Here is a 25547-nt window from a genome sequence, read left to right on the forward strand (position 1 = left end):
GAGCCTCGAAGATCACATCTCCGCACCAGGGCCAGGCGCCCTCAACTCAAGGGTGCCATTGCCTTTAAATGCTGTTTGTTTACCCTGATGGCTTCATGAGGCGGGCCTCCTGCTTGGGTTACTCCCTGAGATCCTGGAATCCAGCAGGGTCCCTGGCCGCCTCCTGGAACCCCTGCCTTGCCCCACAGGGCTCCTGGGCTCCACGGCAGTTCCAGCGGCTGCCTGGGGTCCCCCGGGCCAATGATGCCCCCCCTCTGGCTGCACCTCAGCACCTCCCGCCCCCTCTCCGTCCCAGAGTCCAGCAGCTGGTCCCGCAGCATCACCGTGAGTGCAGGGCCGGAGCCCTCCTCCCACACCTCACACCACCTGCTCCTCTGCAGGCTCCACACTGTGCCCCCGGTCCTGCGGCTCCTGGGCCTTCCCTGACCTCGCAGATGTCCTGGTCTCTGGCCTGAGGGCTGTGATTCCTCCCAGATGCCACTTCCGGGACGAATTCACTTTCTTGTCCGAGGAGAAGCTGCTCCTGGGAAGGAGGACGCTGGGGGTCCCCTCGTCTCCTCCTCGGCTGCCTGGCAGGGCCTCCTGCGTGTCCCTCCTCCCTCCTGCGTGTCCCTCCTCCCTCCTGCCTCCACGGCTGCGATGCAGACGCCTCCCACGTTTACCAAGTGTGCAGAACAGACCGGTGGTCTTCTTTTAAAATTAATTACATTTTATTGATCACTGGGCAAAAGATAAAACACACAAGCAAATCTCCTGTCACCTGAAATTCAAAGCTGGCCGGTGCGTGCTCAGCATGGATATCCTTTCAGGCCCCCGCAGTGGCCCTGGCTCCTCACTGCCCACCCCCCGCAAGCAGGGGAGGTGGAGGCAGGGGCTTGGGTTGCAGCCTGTGAGGCCACATCAGGCCTTCTCCAGCCCCCTGAGGCCACAGCTGCCCGGCCACGCACGAAAATGTGTCTGTGACGTTGGTCCTCACCTGGGCAGCTGGGGATGGTACCCTCGCTGGACGTCAGCTCTCCTCAGATGTCTGTCCCCTCCCACAGTTGGCAGAGCCCCCCACACACCTTTCATCTCCCTGGCCACCCCCACTCACATATAAGGCCCATGAAAACACAGGTTTTCTGCCTGGGAGGGAGCAATTGTCTCAGGATGGAGAACAGTCACACAGCAGGTGTCCAGTGGACACTCAGTAAATAAGGATAGATGGGTGGGTGGGTGGGAGGTGAAGGGGTGGGTGGATCGGTGGATGGATAGATGAATGAGTGATAGGGTGGATGGGTGTGTGAATGGATGGATGGGTGGGTTATTAGATGAATGGGTTGGTGGGTGGGTGGATGGATGGGTGGATATGTGGGTGGGTAGGTGTACAGGTGAACGCCTAGATGGGCTGATGGATGGGTGGATGGTGGATGAGTGGATGGGTGTTTGGATGAGTGGATGGGTGTGTAGACAGGTGGATGGGCGTGTGGATGGATAGATGGGTGGATGGGTGGGTGGATGAATGGGTGAGTGATTAGGTGGGTAGGTAGGTGTACGGGTGAATGGCTAGGTGGATAAATGGGTGGATGGATGGTGGATGAGTGGATGGGTGTGTGGATAGATAGATGGGTGGGGTGGTGGATGAATGAATGGGTGGATGGGTGGGTGGGGGATAGGTGAATTCCTAGGTGGTTTGATGGATGGTCGAATGGTGGATAGTGGATGTGTGTTTGGATGGGGGAGGTGGGTGGGTGGATGAATGGATCAGCTGGTGGATGAATGGGTGGGTGGGTGGACAGATGGATGGATTGGTTGGTGGATGAATGGGTGGGTGGGGGATAGGTGAATGCCTAGATGGGTTGATGGATGGGCAAATGGTGGATGAGTGGATGTGTGTTTGGGTGGGTGGGTGGGTGTGTGAGTACGCGGGTGTATGAGTGGATTGGGACCAGTTTGGCTTGGACAGCCCAGCCTCCTCCTGCAGGGGCGGCCCCTCCTCCGGTGGTGATTTGACGTCTTCTCCACCAGCTCGTTCATTCACTCGTCCATTCATTCATCAAGTGGTGACTGAGTGGCAGATTCTGGATTTTCAAGATAACGCAACAGCCCCCTACTCAGGTTCTCCTCCGAGAGGACCCTCCTGAGAAGGGGTGGGGCCTGTGTCCCCTGTGAAACTGGGGGGATTTGGGATTTTGGTGGGAGCAAAACTAGACTTTCCAGGTGATGCAGCTTCTGCTCGGGGCTCCTAGAAAGCAGCCCATGGAGAGACCCGGAGAGAAAAGCAGGCCCCAGCCTCCAGCAGAGAGCGAGCCAGCCCTGTTTACAGCGGCCCCACCCCCAAGGGGGTCCCACGTGAAAGGGTTGTGATAGGTTGAGAGCACATGTAGTTACAGCGGGGGGTGGTTACAGTGGGGGGTGGTTACAGTGGGGGGTGGTTACAGCGGGGGTGGTTACAGTGGGGGGTGGTTACAGTGGGGGCTGGTTACAGTGGGGGCTGGTTACAATTGGGGGTTGTTGGGGGGTGGTTACAGCGGGGGGTGGTTACAGTGGGGGTGGTTGGGGGGTGGTTACAGTGGGGGGTGGTTACAGCGGGGGGTGGTTACAGTGGGGGGTGGTTACAGTGAGGGTGGTTACAGTGGGTGGTGGTTACAGTTGGGGGTGGTTACAGTGGGGAGTGGTTACAGCGGGGGTGGTTACAGTGGGGGGTGTTTTCAGTGGGGGGGTGGTTGGAGGATGGTTACAGTGGGGGGTGCTGGAGGATGGTTACAGTGGGGGGTAGTTACAGTGGGGGTTGGTTACAGCAGGGGGTGGCTACAGCGGGAGGTGATTACAGTGGGGGATTAATCTTTTAACCTCAGGCCTGGTCATCAGTGGCACCAGCTGGTCTTGCCACTGACTTCATTCCTGTTTTTCAGCTTTTACTTCCTCCTTCTCTTCAGAGACAGACGGTAAGAGAAATGGCGTGTCTCCTCAGTGGGGCTGTCCCAAGCCCATGGGGGTCGCTGCAGGAGAAGGCCTCGCTGATGGAGGGAGGGGCTGGGTCCCCGGAGAGCCAGGGTCTGTGGAGGGGTGGGACGCGAAGACCCCTGTGAGTCTCCTGCTGCCTCACGTTCCGCGGAGCTGCTCACCCGCTCGTTTCCTGAAGACGTTTGGTCGGTTTCCTGCTGCAACCTCCCGGTCTCGGCAGTGCTGCGGGGCCGTTCCCTGTCCTGGGGGAGCCAGATGGAAGGAGAACGTCCCACAGACCCACAGACGAGGCAGGAGAGGGGGCCGGGGCCCTTCGGCTTCTGCACAGGCTGCAGGATTTGCCGGGTCCTCCCGGCAGGTGGGGCGGGCACCCAGGCCGCCTCATTTGGACGTTAAGGAAACGTGGGTGACTCCAGAGCTGTGAAGGGCCCAAGGTCCAGGTCACTGTGTTTCTCTCCCGCACGCGCTTACCCAGGACTGGCTTCAGCGGAGGCAGCGTGGCCGCGCACTTCAGGTCCCAGCCCCCGGCGCTTCCCTGCCTTCATGTTCAGCTGGTGGTAGAGGCACTGGGCCCTTCTCGGGCTTCCTCTGCTCAGCGGAGAGTCACACCTGCTGTGCCGCTCCTGTTTTTGTGAACATGTGCATTTTGGATTACGCATATGTGAACTGCCTGCACGTTCTGGGGGAGCCCACCACTGCGTCACTGGACGTGGGTGTGCTGGCCCGGGGGACAGGTGGTGCGGGACCAGCCATCAGGCAAATTAGGGATGAGTGTATCATGCTCATTGGTGCTCGTTTCTTTCACGTATGGAGCCACAGAACCCTCAAAGCCAGGACGATGTGGGTCCCAGGGCACTGGCGTCCCTGAGATGCCACGTCTGTGGAACATGCAGGAGTAGGTCCAGCCGACTGGGGTCTCCCTGTACACCCAGCCTCTACTTGGACGTCTCTTATTTTGCCTCCTGGCATCCTTGGATCCTTCCTTTGGTAACAGGGTCCTGGGTCTTCCTCCAGGAACCTCCCACCCCACAGGCTGCATCTGTGGCCTGGAAGGTGCTGGCTCCACCCCTCGCTCTACAGGGCCAACGACCTGGACTGGCCAGTGAGCAGGTTCTTCCCCCAGCTGGGTCGGTGGGTCAGAGTGAGCAGGTGACCCATGGGGCCGGGGGAGGTGGAGGGGGAACAAGCTTCCCTGGCACTGGCTGGGGCTCTCCCAGAAAGCATGAGACAAGGGCCTATGTGTTTGTAGCTTACTGGGAGGCAATCCCAGAAAGCACCAGGGGTGTGTGTGTTTTGTGTGTGTTTGAGTTCACATGTGTGTATGTGTACATGTGTGCATATGTGCATGTTTGTGTGTGCATGTATGTGTACCTGCATACATGCACAGATGCATATGTGCACATACATGCACACATGTGTATATGTTCACAATCCATGCATGTCTATGTGTGTATATATATATGTGTGATTTCATGTGTGTGCATGAGTATATGTACATGCTCACATGTATCTATGCATACACACATGAAGCACACGTATGTGCATGTGCATTTGCAACTGTGTAAGTATGTAGATGTGTACATGTATGTGTTCATGTCTGATGTGTACAGCTCTATCTGCATGTGTGTACATGTGTGCATATGAGCATGCTGTGCATGCGTGTGACATGTGTTTACATGTGTCCACATGTATTTGCATGTACCTGGGCTTGCATGTGTATAAGTAAATGTTTGGAAGTGTATTCGTGTGTGTGCATATGTGTGTGTGTACATATGCATATGGGTTTGCTGGCGTGTGTGTGCGTGCATGTGTATAAGTGTGTTTGGAAGTGTATATGTGCATACGTGTGTATGTACACATGCATATGGGTTTGCTGGCATGTCTGTGTGCCTGTGTGTGTCTGTGTATAGAACGCTGGAAGGATGGAGTTCAGGATGCACTGCAGGCCACGAACAGCGAAGCGGCTCCCAGGTTGCAATGTGCCGGTCAGAGCTGGTCAGCAGCACCTCCGGTGCGGGTCCCTGTGGGAGGCCAGTGATGGCCTCTGCAGACCTCAGGTCCTGATCTGTGGAGCCTGTGACTGTGGCCTTAGGAGGAAAAACGAGTCAGCAGATGTGAATACATTAAGAAGCTCGACGTGGAAGATTGTCCTGGATCATCCAGGTGAGCCCTAAAGTCAATCACAAGAGAGGGGGAGGGAGATTCCACCACTCAGCAGAAAACAAGGCCACAGGGGAGGGCGTGGTCCGGCGGAGGGTGAGGTCACAGGGGAGGGCGTGGTCACGGGGAGGGTGAGGTCACGGGGGAGGGCGTGGTCACCGCGGAGGGATTGGTCATGGGGGAGGGCGTGGTCACGGGGGAGGGTGAGGTCACAGGGGAGGGCGTGGTCTGGCGGAGGGTGAGGTCACGGGGGAGGGTGTGATCACGGGGGAGGATGCAGTCATGGGGGAGGGTGAGGTCACTGGTGAGGGAGTAGTCACAAGCCTGGGGATGCCAAGGGCAGCCAGCAGGCCCCTGAGGCCGACAGAGGCAAAGAAGGCTCCTGCCCAGGGCCTGCCGGGGGAAGACGTCCAGCCCCCAGAACTGTGAGGAACACGTGGCTGTTGTTCTGAGCTGTCGCGGTGCTGGTGACGTGATGTCACAGCAGCAACAGACCCAGTGACAGGAGGGAGCTGGCCAGTATTTTGTTGTTCAGCAATGGTTGTCCCAAGGGTGACTCGGCACCCACTGTCCCGGGTGACTTGGCGTCCACTGTCCGGGGTGACTTGGTGTCCACTGTTCCGGGTGACTCAGCACCCATTCTCTCTTGGATGACTGACCCTTGGCCTCCCCCAGGTGACTCAGCTTTCTCCTTCATTCTCCCCCAGTGATGCAGAATGGGGAGCCCCAAATTGGGGTTCAGCCCGGGAGGTTTCTTGGTTTTGCTCAGGAATGAATTCAAGAGTCAGCTGGTGGTGGGAGAAGCAGCTTTACAGAGGCGCAGGGTCACAGGCCCCCCACAGGCAGGGCGCCGAGGGCAGCCGCGCAGGGCAGTTCTGCAGCCTCATTTATACCTACACTGAATTTCGTGCAGATGAAGGGGCAGGTTAGGCAGACATTTCCAGAAAAGGTGGTAACTCCTGGGTTGTGGGGTTGTTGCTGTGGAAAGGTGCGGTCGCCCAACAGTAAACGGACCCGGCCCTGGTGGCCTGTCTCTTGTGGAGGTGCTTTCGCCTCTCCTTGTTTTGTCAGTCCTCCGTCTGGTCTGGAGGTTCGGTCCCCGCCTCTGGCTCTGAGTCTCACCTCCCATGTTTCCAGGGTGGTTCCCCGGTGAGTCGGTGCCTGTCTGCCCTGAGGATGACCCAGCCCCCGTCCATTTGCGTGACGCTGTCTCGCAGTCTCTGTATCTCTGTCACTCTGAGAATTGAGCCCCTTTCCATTTCCCAGTCGGTGCTTTGAGGGGCCTCATGCTCTGCTCTTGACCTGGCCAGAGCCTTGCCTCTTCCCAAACACACAGACTGATGGGTGACCCTGGGCTGCAGCCACTTCCAGGAGGGTTTGGCTGTGACCCCTGCTGCCGTCTTGCCCCATGGGGGCAGCTTGTTTGAAACTGGAACTGGGAGAGCAGAGCAGGGCCGGGGAGGTGGGCGTCCTCCCAGGTGCACCAGGCCCCGTGTTCAGCACTCCTTGAGCCCACCGGTGTTGATTTGTCTGACCTAATCAACAAATTTCCTTTTCTACTTAAGCCAGTCTAGGTTAGCTGCTGCCATGGCAGTGAAGACGGTCCGGTGGGATATGCCGCCTGAACTTCAGCACCGCACGTGGTTCCTGGAGCCCAAGTCAGTGGGAGGTTTGTCATACAGGTCCCCGGCACCTTCCTACAGGTAACAGCGTCTTCAGTGAGGGTCGCAGACCAGGCTGGAGTCAGTAGGTCCCCGGGATACCTGCTGCTGGGCGCCGTCTGCTGGCTCCAGGGTTGTCTGACGCTGAGGCACCTTCTTGGCCCTGTGGCCCCCACGCTCTGGGGCCCACGCGGAGGATCTGAGCTCATAGAAACTTGAGGACTTCACCTTGCTACAGAGGCATCACAGCCCTGACGTCACGCAGCTGTGACAATCTGCCAGGTGTCTAATCACAGGGACAGAGCACACCTCAAAGTGGTTTAAGCACAAAAAACAAAAACAAAAACAAAAACAAAAACAAAGAAAAAACAAAGAAACAGGCAACTTGCTAAGAAGAGCTGAGATGAGAGTGACGGTAACAGGCCCCAGGCACAGCGCGGTCTGGGCGTTCCCACGATGTCTGGAGTCTGCTGTTCTCCCTCTCCTGGCTTTCTTCTTTCTTCTGGGCTGGCTTCCTGCTCTAGCAAGCTCTGGGGCGGTGGTGCAGTCGGCCCAGCAAGGGTGTGAGGTAGGGTTAGGGGGGGCCCCCCTGCAGATGGAGGCAGATGCGGGGCAGCCCCCGTGGGCTGTGCCAGAACCCTGGGGAAAGCGGGGTGGCAGAGGGTCCCCGGGAAAAGCAGGGTGGCCAGATGGTTCCTGGGGAGAGCGGGGTGGCTGGAGGGTCCCCACAGAGAGTGGGGTGGCCAGATGGTCCCTGGGGAGAGTGGGGTGGCTGGAGGGTACCCGGGGAGAGTGGGGTGGTGGATCGAGGGTCCCCGGGGAGAGCAGGGTGGCAGATCGAGGGTCCCCGGGGAGAGCGGGGTGGCAGATCGAGGGTGCCCAGAGCCTGAGACTTGGAGGAGTGGACTCATCTTGGTGGCCCTGGGCCCTCGGGCTCTGCTCTCGGGGGAAGGAGAGCAAACGCCTCTTGTGGAGGTGACTGTTCTTCGGGTCTCTGTCACCTGCAGCCACCCCCAGTGTTGGAGAGGGTGACGCCGGGCCCAGTGCGGGGAGATGGTCCCACGAGGCGTCTGGAGCGGCGTTTTGTCTGGCCTGTTGGGTGTCTGTGTTCCAGTGGTGGTGTTTGGGGTCTGGTGAATGAATTCTATTTATTTGCTGTCATCTCGGCTGCGTTTCGTCCGCCGGGTGGTGCACGTGCTTGGATGGCGGAGCTTGGGGGTCTTTTGCTGTCAGCTGCAGCCACCTGCTCTCGCTGGACCCTCATCCTGGGCAGCACCTGGCGTTCTGTTTCCCCAAATTTCCCTCCGTAACATTGAAATCGGTACCTCTTTCCTTTTTCTTCCCTCAAAAAGGGAGCTCCTTAGAATAATGCGTTTCACTCTGAAATAGCAAAAGGCAAGAATAGGCAAATAACGAAGTAATGATCCCAGAGTTCTGAGCAAGCATTAAGGAGGATTTCTCAAAAGCAAATCCCGGTGTGGCTGCATCCCTGACCACGTCCGGCTGTGCTTGAGCGCGCCCGTCACACACAGCTTTGGAAGGCACCTGTCACACATCTCCCACCTGCCTTTCTTCTCCTCAGAGCGGGAGCAGGCGTGAATTTGCAGCTGGAGAAACAGGGAGCACCGTGTTCCCATACGAGGCCCTTCATGAGCAGACAGGAGCGACAGCTGTGTTAGGGCCTGGACACGGGAGGGTCAGGAGCGGGCTCAGCTGAACAGGGGGCCTTGGGACCCCGTAACCAAAATTCTCTCCTCACAGCCGTCCTCCTCTTTTTCAGTCTGTGGTTACACAGAATTACTTTCACCTAAGCCAGGTGACGTGGCTCGTCCTGAAACTGGAGGCAGCAGCCCTGGGCACGGGGAAGTGAGCCAGAGGCTGCAGGGCCACCCTTGCTGGGTGGACAGGGCCTTGCCCTCACTCGTGCCCTCGGCCGGCTGTGGATCTCCAGCCCAGCCCCTCCTCTCCCTGGCGCCTCCTCCTGCTTTTGTGACAGCTCGCGGGGGCCTTGAGTAGGGACATGCCTGTGAGCCGGGGCTACGGCACCTCCTGAGTCCCCAGCTCCAGCTCAGCTCACGTGGCCCCTGGTGCTCTGTGTGGCTTACAGGGTGGTTAACCTGGCCCAGGTGCCGTAAGGAGGCCCCGAGGCCACAGTCGCCACAGCGGCCACCAGGGGCCATTTGTGCCTCCCCGGAGCCCTTTAGTGACGGGGAGCGTGGGGTCTTTGGTTTCAGAAGATGAACACAGGCTGTGTTACAGGCCCCATCCGCGCACCCGTGATAGGCGGCCCGTGATTGTCACTGACGCAGTACAAGTTCCAAGCGTAATTTCGGAAGAGTGCGTGGGTGAGAGCTGAGGGGCAAGCCCTCCCCAGTCCCAGTCCCGTCACCTGCCAGAGCGACACTTTCTGTCAGCCGCTGCGTCTCCCACCGGCCCGCGGCTGTGCCCTCCTGCCCGCCGCAGGCCTGAGACCCCCCACTCCCCTGCCCGCCGCAGGCCTGAGACCCCCACTCCCCTGCCCGCCGCAGGCCTGAGACCCCCACTTCCTGGCGAGACAGTGTCGGGGAAAGGCCAAAACTTGGTGCAGGCAGAGGAGCGCCAAGGCCTTTTGTGGCCCTGCGTGCGGAGGGTGGGGCTGGGGTCGGCCTGGCTGGACTGAGCCCAGGTGGGGCCTGGGCGGGGGCGGGGGCGGGGGCTTCCCGCAAGATTGGAGCTGGGTCTGGAAGCGGGGGGAGGAGCCTGGGGAGTGGGGAGGAGCCCGGCAAACGTTTCTGCAGGTGCTGGTGCTCTTCCTGCCCTGGGAGGCCCCTCGAAGGTTGTTGCTGGTGTCTGCAGCAGTTCTGAGGAGCAGGAACCCTCCCTGGGTCCCAGGACCCTCTCTCCTCTGCCTCAGCGTCCAGGTGCCCGGAGCCAGCTGACTCGTTGGCCATCCCCTTCCCTCGTCCTTGCCTTGAGGCCCAGGGCCCCGTGAGTTCCGGATGCTGTTATCAGGGGCCTGAGCTGCAGTCTATTAAGATTTAAAGAGATTTAATGTAACGAGACAGGCACGAGAAGGAATTTAATTTAGAGATAAAAAAGTAATCAAATCTCAGCTTGTGGACAGAGGACAGTGCCTGGATGCCGATTGTTTTCATACAGCAACCCGCAGCCACGTTACGAGGCAATTAACACAGCTGCTGGGCTTCAGAACCACAGGGCAGAGCCCCTTCCGAGCCCTGAGCTGCGGCCACCTGGTCACACGCAGCTCATAAACCATTTTCCCGCAGAAGTTCTGAGTGTGTGGGCTCAGCTGGGGGTGAGGGAGTGTCTCCTCACGGTCCTTTCCATGAAGCCAGATCTGCTGAAGCCTCACGGGGAGCCGCTATGGGCACGAACGCCTCCCATCCGTCCGCAGTTCTAGAAAACGACTCTGCGGCTTTTTCCAATGCTCTGTTGTCTGCACCGACGCTTCCTTCCTGCCTTTGGCGTCTTCTTGGGAGCAGCTGTGGCCTGTCCCCGGGCACCCTTCCCAGTGGGGGATGGACTTGGGGATGGGTGTGGGGGATGGACTTGCGGGGGATGGTTAGGGGATGGTCTGTAGGGTTGGGTCTGTGGGGGTTTGTGCCACCCGTGCCCTGCATCTCAGCCTGTTTGTCTTCATCTTGTTCTTGCTTTGTTGGCCACACTGCATCTCACCTCACACAAAGGCCTCCAGCATTGTTTCTTTGCCTGGGAACCTGCAGGGGCCTCCTCTGCACTGGAAGTTGTACAGGATTTGTGGGTCCATCCCTCAGCCTCCAGCCCTGACACCGCCCCTGCCCCAGGGCCTTTGCACCTACTCCTTCTGCCCGGCGCCCACAGCTGCCTCTTTCTCTCAAATCTGTTTCCTGCGACTGCCGTCCAGCACGGCACACATGGGGCCACCAGAATCGACAGAACCTCGCCTTCCCTCTGTTCCAGAGGCCGGAGGGCTGAGGCCGAGGCGTGCTGGCTGGGCTCTTGGAGGCGCGGAGCGAGAGTCCCCCCGACTCCAGGCCTCTACCTCACCACTTCCTGTGTTCATTCCTTCCTTCCAGCCCCTCCCCCTCCCCTCCCTCCCATGTCCTTTCCAGGCTCATCCTCCCCCCTGTCTGTCCATCCCCCTCTGGCTCCATTCCATTCCCTCCCCTCTTCCATCCCCTCCCCCTCCTCCCTCTCTAGGCTCCGTCTCCTGTCTCAGGCTCGTCTCCCTCCCCCTCCTCTGGGCTCGTCTCCCTCCCTCTCTCCGTCTCCTCCCTCTCTGGCTCGTCTCCTCCCTCTCTTGAACTCGTCTCCCTCCTTTCCATCTCCCTGTCCTCCCTCCATTCCCTGTCTCCATCCATTCCATCCTCTTTCCATCTCCATTTCCATCCCTCCCCCCCTCCATCCATCCTCCATCTCTGAACTCCATCCTCTGACTCCGTCTCCCCTCCACGTCTCCCCTCCCCTGTCCTCGGGCTCCGTCTCCCTGTCTGGCTCCGTCTCCCTCCCTGTCTCTGGCTCCGTCTCCCTCCCGTCCTGAGGCTCCGTCTCCCTCTGGGCTCGTCTCCCTCTCTCTGGTCTCCCTGAGTCCTCTGGCTCGTCTCCCTCCCCTCTCCCCTGTCTCTTCCATCCTCCCTTCCTCTGGCTCCATTCTCCTCCCCTCTGGCTCCACGTCTCCTCTTCGTTCCCTCCCCTCCCTCCATCTCCATCCTCCATTCCCTCTGGCTCCATCTCCCTCCCCTCCATCCTCCCTCTCTCTGGCTCATCCCCTCCCCCCTCCATCTCCCTCCCCGTCTCTTCCATCCTCCCTCCCCATCTCATTTCCATCCTCCCCTGTCTCTGAGCTCACGTCTCCCTCCCCTGTCTCTGACTCACGTCTCCCTCCCGTCTCAGACTCCGTCTCCTCTCCTCTGAGGCTCCGTCTCCACTCCTCTCTGGTCTCCTCCCTCTCCTGGTCATCTCCACTCCTGTCTGAGACTCCGTCCTTCTGGCTCCTTCCATCCACTCCCTCCATCCATCTCTGTCCACTCCACCCCCCTTCCACCTCCCTCCACCCCTCCCCTCCACCCTCCCTCCCTCTCCATTCCCACGTCTCCTGGCTCCATTCTCCACAAACTCCATCCTCCTCTGACTCCGTCTCCTCCCCCGTCTGACTCCATCTCCCTCCCTCTGAACTCCCGTCTCCTCCCTCTCTCTGACTCCGTCTCCCTCCCTCTGGGCTCCGTCTCCTCTCTCTGGGCTCCGTCCCTCCGTGTCAGGTCTCCCTCCCCTGTCTCGAGATCAGGTCTCCTCCATCCCGGCTCCGTCCCTCTGGCTCCATTCCTCCATCCTCCGTCTCCCTCATTTCCATTTCCATCCTCCCTCCCATCCCTCCGGGCTCCATCCGGGCTCCGGGCTCCGTCCCCCGTCTCTGGTCCCCTCCCTCCCCCGTCCTAATCCGTCCTCCCTCCCCCGTCTGGGCTCCGTCTCCCTCCCTCTGGGCTCCGTCTCCATCCCCAGGTCTCCTCCCAAATCTGGGCTCCCTCCCGTCTCTGGGCTCCTCCCCGTCTCTGAATCCGTCCTCCCTCTGAACCGTCTCCCTCCCCTCCTCCCTCCGTCTCCCCTCCCTCTCCCTCTGGCTCCGTCCTCCCTTCCATCCCCTCTGTTTCCTCCATCCCTCCATCCGTCTCCCTCTGGCTCCCCTCCTGGCTCCATCCTCCCCTCCCCCCCACTGGCTCCATCCTCCATTTCCGGCTCCCTGTCCTGACTCCATTTCCGTCCCTCCCTGTCCTCCCCTCCCAGGCTCCGTCTCCCTCCAGATCTCTGACTCCATCTCCTCCCTCTCCTGAGATCTCCCTCCTCCTCCCGTCTCCGGCTCCGTCTCCATCTCCATCTCTGGCTCCGTCTCTGGCTCCATCTCCCTTCCATCTCCCCTTCATTCCATTTCCATCTCCCTCCCCCTCTCTCTGTTTCCATCTCCCTCTGGCTCCATCCTCCCCTCCCCCTTCTCCATCTCCCTGGCTCCATCTCCCTCCCCTGTCTCCATCCTCCCTCCGTCTCTAGGCTCCGTCTCCCTCCCCGTCTGACTCCATCCTCCCTCCTGTCCTCCCCAGGCTCCGTCCCTCCCTCTCTGAGCTCGTCTCCCTCTCTCTGAGCTCACGTCTCCCTCCCCTGTCTCTGAGCTCACGTCTCCCTCCCTCTCTCTGAGCTCACGTCTCCCTCCCCCGTCTCTGAGCTCACGTCTCCCTCCCTCTCTGAGCTCATCCTCCCTTCTCTGAGCTCACGTCTCCCTCCCCTCTCTCTGAGCTCACGTCTCCCTCTCTCTGACTCACATCTCCTCTCTCTCTCTCTTATGTATAGGATGCTTGTCATTGGATGTAGGATTCTTCTAAATCCGAGACAGTCTCATCTCTGGATCCTTAACCCAGTACATCTGCAATGACATCGATTTCCAAATAAAGTCCCATCACAGGCTCTGGGGTGTGGGCGTGGTCAGTGGGTCTGGGGGCCTCCCTTCAGCCCACTCTCTCCACTCATCATTCAGGGGGAAGCTCAGTGGCCCCGGCCACCCCTGCCGCCCACTCAAGCAATGCCCACTTCTTCACTACTCATTTTTCTTTATGGAGCTCATTTATTTCTGAGATTAACACGCCTCACCTACTGCCAGGTTACCTGGAGGGCAGGGACACGGTGTATTTACTCTGAGCTGTGTCCTTGGTCCACAGTGCCGTCTCAGGAAGGCCTGCTGAGTGGGCGAGCGAGTCTCCCTGGGCTGAGGGTTTGCACATGGGCGGTGGGTGGGCCAGAGCCCTCTCCCCATCTCAGGAGGGCGTGCTGGTTCCAGACCCCACCTGTGATGGCCTCTCCACAGGGATTTCCACCCCAGATCACGGTCACCCCCTTCCCTAGGACCCGGCCTGTGCTTTTCTCCTGCTCTGAGAAGGCCTGGTGAGCCCCTTGCCCCATGAGGGGTGGCAGGTGCGAGCATCTTGTGGTGGAATTTCAGGATCTCCCTCCATAGGCCCTAAGTCCTGGCGACTAAGCACATCCTTCGAGATCGTTCCGAGAAGATGGCGTAGGCTAGGGTGGGGGTGGCTGAGAAGGGAGGGCCGTGGGGAACCTTTTCCTCTTCCCTGCCCTCAGAAACACAATCTCCCATCCGGAGTGAGCAGCTCCTGGTGGCTGGGCAGTGCCTGGCTCTGGCATTGTAGTCCAGGACGGGGGCCCCTGTGCGGCAGGCCAGGCTCCCTGACCCCGGACCCCGGTCTTCCCCATGCCCTCCTGCAGTGCAGGGCTCCAACTCTCTCTCCTCGCAGTGAGGCACCGAGGCAGGAGGGAGGGTGACAACCTAGACCCGAAGTGAGCCAGTTGCCCAAGGAGAGAAAAGCTGCTCAGGTTTTGGGGTGACTGGGGCGGGGGTAGAGGGCACGAGGCCGGCTCAGGGCCCTGGGGAGCAGGGACTCCTACTGTGGATTAATTTGCTGCACACCCGCAAATTAGCTGGGTGTGGCTTCTGTCTGCCTGTGTACTGGGTGCTGCCTCGTGTGAGCTGAGGACGAGGAAGGGAGGGCAGAGGTGGAGGAGGGACACACTCGTTGACAGGGCGGCTGCAGCTCTGAGGCCAGGGCTCCAGGAATTCAGGCTTGCTCTGGGGTCTTTGATCTCTGTGTTCTGGGGGCTGCAGGAGCCTCGCTCACATCCTGACACCCCCTTAGCTCCAGTCCCTGCTCTAGCCCCAGTTCAGGGATTGCACTGTGGTGGCTGAAATCTTGTTTGTCCACCAGGAGGACCCCCCTGGACCGGGGCCAACGGCTGACCCCTCCTCGGCCTTTGTTCTCCTTGTGGTACATTTGTGACCTCAGTGGCCGGCTCACTGCCACCTGGGCTGTCCAGGCACGTGGATGTTCCTGGAGCCCTGGGAATCACTTTGCCTGCACCTGAAGGGCAGCCAGGACAGAGGGGCCTCTCCTGAGGGCGGTGAGGCCACTTTGCTGTGTCACATTCATGGACTGTAATGAAATTCATCAGATGAGAAACAGACAAAGGAAAATACAGTATGAAAGGTGGAGCCGTGTTCCTCTCCTTTAAAAAGATTTAAAAAACTGTGAACAGGGCGGAAATATTCCTTTGGTCATGACCCAGCATTAAAAACGTGTAAAATCCTGCATGGTTGCTTCCAGCCCCTCTGTGCTTTTCCTCCATTCAAGGTACTCGATTGTTTCTGTAAAAATCACACATGCTCATTACAAAGAATTTAATCAATGCAGAAATGTGCCAAGAAAAATATGCCTTCGCCCAGGAAAAGCTGGCACTGGTATCCAGTGATCGTGACTCCAGGTGAATAACGGAGAAGCAGAAACACTCTGAACACGCTGCAGGTGCTATTTTCAGTCAGAGTTAAATTTCATTCACTTGAGCTTAAGATGAGAAAAGGAAACTTATGGAGTTTTTTTGACTGGCAAATGCGTAGTTCTCTGTCAACTTATTTTTGAGAGTGCTCTCTAAGGCTGTTGTAAAAAGTTTACAAAGCACTGCAAGGTTCGAGTCATCTTTTAAGGATGTATGACACTTTTAGACATGGCCATAAAACATGAAGAATTCGTGTGTTGATTCTTCTGCCTCTTTTCCTCCCACCTTCCGACTTGTTGGTTTTATCCTTGCTTTTAGATTGTCCTGCTTTGCAACGCTGGTTTGCACTCTGTGACGGTAATTCCTGCGCCACTGGGTATGGGCCGTCTTTCCACGACCCCGTACTCCCGTGAACCCAGTGGCTGCCGCTTCTCTATTCCTGAAGTTGGATTCCACTCTGGATTGCTTTGCCGGCTGGAATCTGTGTTTTCAGGAAGGGCTCTTGGGTGCTGACGATCCTTCATGCTGGAGGGTGAGCACCTCTGCCTGCCTACCGGGTGCTGCCTTAGCTGGGTGTGGCTTCTGTGGCCCTGCAGCCATTCCCTCCACACCCAGCCGTGGTTTTCCTGTGTCTTTTGGCTCCGAAGACGGATGGGAACGACTGAGGCCAGTGTGGCTGATTGTTTTCTTGTAAATGGTTTACTTTTTGTTGCCTAAAGAGTCTTCTTTACCCTCAGTGGTCAGGGTCGGATGTTTTCTTTCAACATTTTCTGGAAAATAATACCCTCTTCAGATCTGCCAGTCCAATGTGTTTATTATTATTATTGTTGTTTTAGAGAAATTTGTCTTTGGATACACCATGTCTTCCACTTGCTGGGCTCTTGACTTCAGGGAAACCCTTTTTCCTTATGTTGATTTTTTGCACGTCTTTCATGTTGATTAGCTTCTCTCAACGTCTCTTTTTTTTTTTTTTTTTTTTTTTTTGAGACGGAGTCTCGCTCTGTCGCCCAGGCTGGATTGCAGTGGCCTGATCTCGGCTCACTGCAAGCTCCGCCTCCCGGGTTCACGCCATTCTCCTGCCTCAGCCTCCGGAGTAGCTGGGACTACAGGCGCCGCCACCACGCCCGGCTAGTTTTTTGTATCTTTTAGTAGAGGCGGGGTTTCACGTGTTCATGGGATGGTCGTCGCCTGACCTCGTGATCCGCCCGTCTTGGCCTCCCAAAGTGCTGGGATTACAGGCTTGAGCCACCGCGCTCGGCCTCAACGTCTCTTTCATCTACATTTACTCTGCTGATTTCAAGATTTTCTCCTAGGGCGATATTTGATTTTCAGTGACAGATAATACAAAATAGAAATGATAATAGAATTTGAAAAATATAACTTAGTAAATGCTGGTGACATTATGGCTCCAGGCAGGATTATCAACTGGCATTAAAACAATTCCGGGAATGGCAGACGAGGGGCCGTCCACAGAAGCGTAGTGCAACCCGTGAAGATGACCTTCGGACCACGAGGCGTGCATGAGGCAGCTGGAAATGGAGGAGGCCAGCGTGTGCTCGCTCCCTGCCGGGCAGCCCATGATGCTGCGCTCCCTGCCGGGCTGGCCGTGCTGGCTCCCTCCCGGGCCCCGGCCATGCGTGCTGGCTCTCCCTGCCCGGGCTGACCCGCCCGTGCAAGCCTCCCTGCCAGGCTGGCGGCCCGCGTGCGCTCCCTGCCGGGCTGACCCAGCGTGCAGCTCCCTCCCGGGCCCCGGCCACCTCGCCGTGGCTCACGCTGGTGCGGCCGGACGTCGTTGTTGTGAGGAACGCGACAGACACAGCGCGGCCTGTGGAGAGCGGACACGCCAGACTTCTGGTGATTTCAGAAAGCCTTTAGCGTGACCTGCAGCGTCCAGATAGCGGCAGAGGTGGAGCTGAGAACACCAGGCGGAGCAACGCGACCGTCCAGCCACCGAGGCGCCTGCAGAACCAGCGTCCGGTGTCCCCTCAGCAGGCCGGACTCTGCTTGGTGGCCGACAGCCCAGGGCCACGGGTGGCGCTCGGTGGGTTCTGCTTTCCACAGACCTGCTGCCCGGGACAGTTTTGAGGTCAGTTCAGGCCTGAGTATTCGCTGAGTCAAAACAGTGTGAACCGGAATGGAGGGGACCGCGCCCCGATCTAGGCAGGCAGCGGTGAGGGGTGTGTGCCGGGTGCCCACGCGGGTGTGGGCTGTGTGAGTGTTCGCACAAGGAAGGGGCTGAAGGGTCTGCACTGTGGAAACGTGGAATTTTCATTTTTATTTTTTTGTCGGAGTCTGACTCCGTCTCCCAGGCTGGAGTGCAGCGGCATCATCTCGGCTCACCGCAGCCTCCACCTCCCGCGTTCAAGCGATTCTCTTGCCTCAACTTCCGGAGTAGCTGGGACGACAGGCCTGTGCCACCATGTATTTTTATTTTGTATTTTTTTTTTTGAGACAGAGTTTCACTCTTGCCCCGCAGGCTGGAGTGCAATGGCGCGATCTCGGCTCACGGCAACCTCCACCTCCCAGGTTCAAGTGATTCTCCTGCCTGAGCCTCCCGAGTAGCTGGGATTACAGATGCACGCTGCCAAACCCAGCTAATTTTTATATTTATTTATTAATCTTTTTAGCAGAGATGGGTTTCGCCATGTTGGTCAGGCTGGTCTCAAACTCCTAACCTCAGGTGATCCGCCCACCTCGGCCTCCCAAAGTGCTGGGACAACGGGCGTGAGCCACAGTGCCCGGCCCGCCATGTATTTTTAGTAGAGACGGTTTCATTATGTTGACCATGCTGGTCTCAAACTCCTGACCGCAAGTGTTTTCTCATTTTGCTTATATTTTCTAATATTCTAAAATGCGTATCTATTACTTCTATAATAATAAAAGGGTTGTTTTACAAATAAAAGTAGTATACAGAATTCTTAAAACATTGATTTTTAATGGTGCTATTGTATGTCTCAGCGCTTTTAGGTTCTTTCTTCATTATTCTTCATTTGTTCCATGAATCTGTCTCCATATCCACTATTTATTTCCATTCACCTTCCATTCCTTCCATTCCATTTCTTTCCACTGGTCCCATTCCATTCCCTATGTTTCTATCTGTCCCCTACTCCATCCTCTCTCCCTCTCCCTCTTTCCTCTCTCTCTCTGTCTCTCTCTCCCTCTCCTCTGTCTCATCTTCCATCCTCTCTCACCCCCTCTCTCTGTCTCTCTCTCCCTCTCTCTGTCTCTCTCTCTCCTCTCTCATCTCCTCTCTCCCTCTCTCTCTCTCCCTCTCTCTCTGTCTCTTCCTCTCTGTCTCTCCAGCCTCTCTCCATCTCTCTGTCTCTCCCTTTCCCCCTCTGTCCATCTCTGTCCTCCTTTCCTCTTTCCATCTCTCCCCCCTCTGTCCTTCTCCCTCTGTCTCCTCTGTCCCCCTCTCTGTCTCCTTTTCTATCTCTCTTCCTTCCTCCTCCTCTCTCTCTCTCCTCCTCTCCTCTCCTCCTCCTCTTGTCTTGTCTTCCTCATCTCTCCTCTTGATATCTTTCATCCCCCACTCCCTGTAGTGTCCAGGTGACCTTGACCTTGACATCTGGAGTATAATTGTCCAGATACTCCCTTTGCTCTGGTGTCATGGGGTGGCTTTGGACTCCTTCCTCTGGGCATCTGCCACAGACTGGTTTCCTCTTCCGGCCTCAGGTGGGGACTCCTGCAGGCGCAGGGATGGCGGGGAATGACAGTGTGCACCCTTTGCGTATTCGTGTAGCAGACCTTGCCTACCACGCAGCGACTCCCCTCCACCTTGTTTCTTACCAAACCTTGCTTCTGTTCAAGGCAGCCGTGTGCCCAGCTGGAAACAGAATCTGTTGTCCACATGTCCCTTGCAGTTAGGCATGGCCATGGGACGGATTCTGGTCTGTGGGGACTTAAAGGGACGTGTCTCCTTAGGTACTGTCCCTCTCCCTGCCCCGTCCCCCTTTCTTCTTGATGGCACCTTGATGGCTGGGGCTGCATCCTGCACTCTTCTTGCAGAGACCTGAGCTGTGATGGCCTTAAGCCATGCAGGCCCCCGTGGTCTTCTTGCTGTGAGTAGAGATCCTCTGGGGACTATGATAAAATGCACAAGATGCTGGTAAGATTGAGGTTCAGCAGCTCTGGGGAGGGGCCTGGGGCTCTGCATTGCCGAGGGGCTCTTGCATGATGCGGAAGCAGCTGAGGAGCAGGTGTTCAGCCGCTGTTTCGTCAGGTTTCAGCTACGCGTAGCTGGGTGTGACCCCTGCCTGGGGTGCTGGGCTCTGGGTCTCCCAAACTGTGAATTCCCTGCAGGTTTTATTTTTCGAGATGGGAGGGGTGTCCCTCACTCCCTGGGGAGGCCCCGGGGCTGGGGCTCTATGCAGAGTCCTGGAGCCTTCATGCTGCCAGACAGAGCCAGCCCCAGCATCCGCGTCCCCCTGGGCTCGCCTCTGTGCTGGACGTTTCCTAAGCCTCAGGCAGGCAGAGTAGGGGGCAAAGCTCTCCAGGGTTTGCTCCTCTGAGCCTGGGAACGTTAATGAGAGTAACGAGAGTGCTGGGGTTTGACTCACTCAATAGTCTTTAAAAATAATGTATTTTCGTATCATAACGACAGTGAGGATCCAGAAGGCATTGCTCTGGGGCTGCTGTAGGGAGTAGTCACAGTCGATTTGCCTCCGAGCACCAGTGATTCATCCACGTCACTCAGTTTCTCCCGAGCATGTTTCCTGGAGGCCGAGCCCACGCTGTCGGGAAGGGCCCTCTCTTTGCTGTGCAGAATTCACAAGCAGGGCTGGAGAGAGGAGCAGGGGCCTGGACCCAAGTCCTTCATGACGGGGTGAGGCAAGTGCACCCTGTGGGCCAGGCTGGGTGGGTGGGGAGGGCAGGCGTTGGCCTCACCCTCGGGACAGGGCCCTCCCCCAGGGAGGGAGAAAGCAGCGCCAGGGCAGCGGCTCGGCCACCTCAGGTGAGGAGTAAATCACATATAGCAAAGCGCCCACATTCAGTCGGTTGCTCTGTCCCCCAGGCCATCTCCGTGGCAACTCTGCTGTTTGTTCTGCTGACCAGGGTCCACTGAGTACCTGCCATGCCCTGCCCTGGGCCAGGAGGTCCAACCTGGCGGAAAGCAACGGTGAAGGTCTCGGTCTGCGGCGTCCATCCTGGGCTGACGCACTGGGGAATCATTTATTGTCCCAAACTGTGACGACTGTGGGAAGGAAAGTGTCAGAGTGTGTCAAAGTCTGTGACTCAGGCTGGGGTGCTCTTGGGGGCTTCTCCAGAGGGGACACTCTCCTGGGCCCAGGTGTGGCTGGAGAGGAGGGAGGTGAGGCTGCCCGGGCCAGTGGTGCTGCATGCTGAGCTGCAAGGAGGGCAGGCCTCGGTCAGTAGGGGCCAGCGGGTCCCAGCCCAGGCGCTGAGGGAGGGGTCGCTGCATTTCCCCCAGCTCTCACCCACCTGTCTCCCACCCCTGCCATGTGACTCAGCCGCTCACCCTACCGAGGGTGGAGTCTCTTTCCCGTTCCTTTGTTCTGTGTCTGGCCGTGGGATGGGACACGGGCAGAGGCTGGGAAGGCACCTGCTGGCTCTTCCTCTCTCCTTTACCATCTTCACCATCACTCAGCAGTGTCTAGGCTCCCCAGCTGAGAATGAGACACATCGAGGGATGGGACAGAGCTGCCTGGTGGCAGCAGAGACAAGCAGCCCCAGACGAGTGAGTGAGCCCCGAGTGACCCCAGCGAGGACAGAAGAGTCACCTGAGCTCAGCCTGACCCCTGACCTGCAGCTTGTGAGCTAAATAAATACTCAGGTTGAAACCAGAGTTTCCGGGTGATTTGTTTCTAAGCATTATTGCTACAAAGGTGAACTGATGTGGTGAGGAAGGGCAAAAGGAGGCTGGAGGGAGTGGGATAGACTCTGCACGGCCTGAGGCCATGCACAGTGAGAAGTCTGGGGAACTGAGCAGTTGGGGCGGGGGTGACGGGTCAGCTGTGACCTCCCCATGCACTTAGCACTCTCCAGAGGGCTCTGAGAATCTCATTTGCCACGAGGAAGAGCCTTGGGGGAGCTCACTGGGCAGGGGGTGGTCTGGGCTCTGCATAAGTGGGATTGAGGCCAGGCCGGGCTGGTGGGGGCGTGGGCCCCCAGGACTCGGACCTCAGGGGCTGGAGGGATGCTCAGGGCTTCCTCCACCCGAGGGATAACAGCAGAGGGAGCCTCTAACCTCCTTCCTTCGCTGGCATCGGGAAACAGCCGTGGGGCTCATGGGCCTCCTTGGAGGTTCTATGCCGCTCCTCTATCACCCATCTCCCGCTCAGCGTGGGGAGGAAAGGACCGCTGAGTTCTATTATCCCCAAAGCTGAAGGATGATCTCGAGTTTTATCTGCGAGGAAACTCATTTGATTTTAAATGATTTTCAGCCTGGAAGTTAGTAGATTTTAGGAGGCTCTTAAATAAATTGCTTAGAAATAAAGGTGAGCTGCTTGGTTTACGGTGAAACTTAATCTGTCCTGACTGGAACACATGCAGAGATTTGGCTCAGGGATGCTGGACCTGACCTGGGCAGATCAGAGAGACGGGGGTGTCCTCGGTGTCAAAAATGGGGTTGTGCAAATGTGCCACATCTGTGACATATTTACTGTTCTTTGTGCTTTTGCATGTAGAAAAATAAACTTTTTCTGATTATGTCAGTACTTGATGTTTATTGTAGAGAACTAGTAAAATAAACTGAAGTGTAAAAAAGAAAATAGGTGTTGTCTCTGAAGCTGTAGCTCCATGAAAACCACACTTTACATTTCGGTTATGTATTCCACATAACTCTCCTCCTCAATTTTACAAAACCGAGTGCGTACTGGGCATGAGTTTATAACATTTTAAAAACGTAATAGATTCTGTATACATTATACTTTTTATAACATGATTTAAATGCTGGAGGGGTAGCCATTGTTTAAACACACTGCATTTATCCAGCCAGTCTCCTGCTGGATGTGGAGCTCTTCCCTCGCTGTTTCAGTGTACGAGTCAACCTAGGCTGGGTGTTGCTGCAGGGAAAAGCTAATGCCAAACCTCAGTGGCTGTGATGGTTATTCCTAGGTATCAACTTGCCTGGGCTAAGGGATACCTAGAAGGCTGGTGAAACATTCTTACTGTGTGTGTCTGCGTGATGCCTGAGTTGGTGGACAGAGTGGAGAAGCTCCGCCCTCACCCATCCAGTCCGCTGGGGCTGCAGAGAGAACGAAAAGGTGGAGGAAAGGTGAATTCCCTCTCTCTTTCTCTTCCCCCCTCTCCCTGCCTCCTCCTTCCTCTCTCTGTCTCTCGCCCTCTCTTTCTCCCTCTCTTTCTCTCTCTGTCTCCTGGAACAGGAATGCCCTTCTTATTTTATTTTATTTTATTTTTTATTTTTAGAGACGGAGTCTCGATCTGTCACCCAGGCTGGAGTGTGGTGGCACGATCTCAGCTCACTGTAAGCTCCACCTCCCGGGTTCATGCCATTCTCCTGCCTCAGCCTCCCAAGTAGCTGGGACTATAGGTGCCCGCCACAGTGCCTGGCTAATTTTTGTATATTTAGTAGAGTTGGGGTTTCACCGTGTTAGCCAGGGTAGTCTCGATCTCCTGACCTCATGATCTACCCACCTCGGCCTCCCAAAGTGCTGGGATTACAGGCGTGAGTCACTGTGCCCGGCCAGGAATGCCCTTCTTCTCCTGCCCTTGGAGATCAGAGCTCCAGGTTCCCTGGCCTTTGGACCCCAGGGCTTAGCCAGCATCCGCCACCCCTTGTTCTCACGCCTTCAGGCTTGGATTCAGAGTCACACCATTACCTTCCCCGTTTCCAAGGCCTTCAGACTTGGACTGAGCCATGATATCAGCTTCCTTGTTTCTCCAGCGTGCAGACAGCCTGTGGGACTTCTCAGTCTCTATAATCACTCGAAAGAAATTGAAGAGGATACAAACAAATAGAAAGACATCCCATGCTCATGGGTCAGAATTAATGTCGTTAAAATGGCCATACTACCCAAAGCGGTCTACAGATTCAATGCGATTCCTATCAAAATACCCATGACATTCTTCACAGAAATAGAAAAAAACTTAACATTAAAAAGATCTTAACAATCTGAACATTAAAATTCTTAACCGCAAAAGACACAGAATAGCCCAAGCAATCCTGAGCAAAAAGAACAAAGCTGGTACAAAAATTAGCTGGATGTGGTGGCACACGCCTGTAATTCCAGCTGCTTGGGAAGCTGAGGCAGGAGAATCGTTTGAACCTAGGAGGCGGAGGTTGCAGTGAGCTGAGATTGTGCCACTGCACTCCAGCCTGGGCCACAGAGTGAAACTCCATCTAAAAAAGAAAAAAAAAAAAAGTACTGGAGGAATCACATTACCAGACCTCAGAATATATGACAAAGCTGTAGTAACCAAAACAGCATGGTACTGGCATTAAAAAAACAGATACATAGACCAATGCAGCAGAGTAGATAACCTAGAAATTAATCCATCTATCTACCACGAACTGATTTTTAACAAAGGTGCCAAGAGCACCCACTGGGGAAAAGGACAACCTCTTCAATAAAAGGTGCTGGAAAACCTGGATATCCATAATGCAGAAGAATGAAGCTAGACCCCCACCTCTCACCCTACACAAAAATCAATTCAAAAGGGATAAAAAACCTAAGTGGAAGACCCAAAAGTACGAAACAAAGGGAGAATGCCTTAGGACATTGGTCGGGAAAATATTTTATCAGTAAAATCGCAAAAGCACAGGCAACACAAGCAAAAATAAACACATGGAGTTTATGTCAAACTAAAAAGCTTCTGCATGGTGAGGGAAGCAATCAAGAGAGTGAAAAGCCAACCTACCAAATGGGAGAAGATATTTATCAACTACTCATTTGACAAGGAACTAACATCCAGAACATACAAGAAACTCAAAAAACTCAACAACAAAAAAACAGATTAAACAGCAACAATTTGATTAAAACATTGGCAAATGATCTGAACAGACATTTCTCAAAAGAAGACATGCAAATTGTCAACAGATCTATAAAAAAATGCTCAACATCACTAACCATCAGGGAACTGCAAATCAAAACCACGAGGAGACACCATCTTATACCAGTCAGAGCTGGTCTATTATCAAAACAAGTAACAAATGCTGGCAGGGATGCAGAGAAAAGGGAACCTGCACCCTGTTGGTGGGAAGGTGAATGAACACAACTGCTGTGGAGAACAGCACGGAGGCTCCTCAGGAAACTGCAGACAGGACCACATGATCCAGCAACCCCCCTTCTGGGTGTTTATCCAAAGGGAAGGAAGTCAGTGCATCGGAGAGACGTCCTCACCCTGTGTTGACTGCAGCACCGTTCACAGCAGCCATGATATGGAACCAACTTGGGTGTCTGACACCAGATGATTGATGAAAGTGTGGCACACACACCGCAGAATATTATTCAGTCATGAAAAAGAATGAGATCCTGTCATTGGTGGCAACATGGATGGAACTGGAGGACATTAGGTTAAATGAAATAAGCCAGGAACAGAAAGACAAATTTCACATGTTCTCACATGGGGAAGCTAAAAAATGTTGACCTCAAAGAAGTAAAAAGTAGAATAGAACATACTGGATGGTGGGAAGGGGAGGGGAAAGGAGAGGGAAAGACTTGTTAAAGGAAACAAAATTACGGCCAGGCAGGGGAAGGTGAGTGTCTATGTCACTACAGGATGACCAGAGTTGACATGTTACATAGTTTCAAACAGCTGGAAGGACATTGAATGTTCCTAACAAAGAAATACGTGTTTGAGACAACGGTGTTAAAAAAAAAAAGAAACTTCAGCCAAATTAAATCTAAAAGAGTATAATTGAGCAAAGAACAATTTGCAAATTGGGCAACCTCCCGAGCCAGAGTGGGTGCAGAGACTCCCATGCAGCCACGTGGCAGAAGAAGATTTATGGATGGGAAAAGGAAACTGATGTACAGAAAACGGAAGTGAGGGACAGAAACAGCCGGATTGGTGGCAGCTTGGCATTTGTCTTATTTGAACACGGTTTGAACAGTTGACCACCTGTGATTGGCCAAAACTCAGTGATTGGCACTAGAGTAGGTGACGGTCTGTTTGCACCTCCGTGTAGGCTACAGTTCACCACGTACAGAGAAACCTTCAGGCCGAACTTAAAACGTGGAAGGATGCAGCTTTAGGCCAATGGATTTGATTTAACAATGGACACGCTAATTACCCTATGTGGTCAGTGTGGGTTATATATATCAAAAGAGCACTATGGAACCCTTGACTATCATGCAATTATTCTATGTCAAAACATTTAACAATTGGGAAAATACAAATTACTCCGAAGAGGAAATGGAGACATAGAAATCTTCTCCAAAGAAGATATGCAAAGCCAACAAACCCATGAAAAGATGTTCCATGTCACTCATCATTAGGGACATGCAGATCAAACCGCAGTGAGAAACCACCTCGCACACATGCTAAAAG

At 55.7% G+C, this 25547-nt stretch overlaps 2 long non-coding RNA genes across 5 annotated transcripts; both read left to right on the forward strand.

Annotated features, from left to right (window-relative positions):
- The first annotated feature begins 2702 nt into the window (after positions 1–2702).
- LOC110740786 lies at positions 2703–14889 on the forward strand. Of its 4 annotated transcripts, none has more exons than XR_002515935.2 (5): positions 2703–4095; positions 4857–5109; positions 6672–9112; positions 9545–9667; positions 13086–14889. It is a non-coding gene; the product is annotated as an uncharacterized LOC110740786 (long non-coding RNA). The 4 variants fall into 4 exon arrangements; XR_002515938.2 differs by lacking the exon at positions 13086–14889 and having other exon boundaries at positions 2703–2927; positions 3961–4095; positions 9545–10303; XR_004176261.1 differs by lacking the exon at positions 13086–14889 and having other exon boundaries at positions 2704–4056; positions 9545–10302.
- A 1938-nt stretch (positions 14890–16827) lies between these two features.
- Positions 16828–20880, forward strand: LOC108581177. Its single transcript, XR_001893103.3, has 2 exons — positions 16828–17160; positions 20089–20880. It is a non-coding gene; the product is annotated as an uncharacterized LOC108581177 (long non-coding RNA).
- The last annotated feature ends 4667 nt before the right edge of the window (positions 20881–25547 follow it).

This window comes from Papio anubis, chromosome 9 (assembly GCF_008728515.1).
Source record: "Papio anubis isolate 15944 chromosome 9, Panubis1.0, whole genome shotgun sequence".
Classification (NCBI taxonomy): Eukaryota; Metazoa; Chordata; class Mammalia; order Primates; family Cercopithecidae; genus Papio; species Papio anubis.